Genomic DNA, 689 nt, shown 5'->3' on the forward strand with positions numbered 1-689 from the left:
GGACGTCCATTAAAATCACTCGGCGAGTACGATTGAGAGATGTCATGAGAATTGGAGATGGAGAATAAAGGAGGAGAAGGGGGAAGGAAGAAAAGAAATGGGTTATGAAACACTAGAAAAAAAAAATAACGAGGGGGAGGAAAAGAAAAGTGTATGGCAGAAAACGCGATTGTTTTTAGGCGGTAACCACATCAGGATGGCGCTGAAGACGGGGCACGTCGATGTACGTTTTATGAGGAATACGCGGGCATGGCCTGGTCGCCGGCGGTATGGTGGAGGAAGAGGGAAGAGGCAAAGAGGAGAGGGAAGAGGGGGACGACGAAGGATAGAAAGGAGGGGGGGGATGAGGAGAGAGAAGAGGGGGACGACGAAGGATAAAAAGAAGGGAGGGAATGAGGAGAGGGAAGAGGGGGAGACGAAGGATAGAAGGAAGTGGGGAAGAGGAGAGGGAAGGGAGGGAGACGGCGTGTAGGCAGGAAGTGGGGAAGAGGAGAGGAAGAGAGGGAGAAGAGGCGTAGGTGCGTGGAAGGGGAAGGAGAGAAGAGGGATGGAAGAGAGGAGATGGAAAACAAGCACGGGAAAAGGAAAAAAAAGAAGGTAGGACGAAGAGGAAAGGAGATATAGGAAGGGTGAAGATAACCAAAAAGAGAACAGAGGAATATAGACGGGGAAGAGAATGAGGAGATGAA

Source organism: Penaeus monodon, chromosome 31 (genome assembly GCF_015228065.2).
Source record: "Penaeus monodon isolate SGIC_2016 chromosome 31, NSTDA_Pmon_1, whole genome shotgun sequence".
Lineage (NCBI taxonomy): Eukaryota > Metazoa > Arthropoda > Malacostraca > Decapoda > Penaeidae > Penaeus > Penaeus monodon.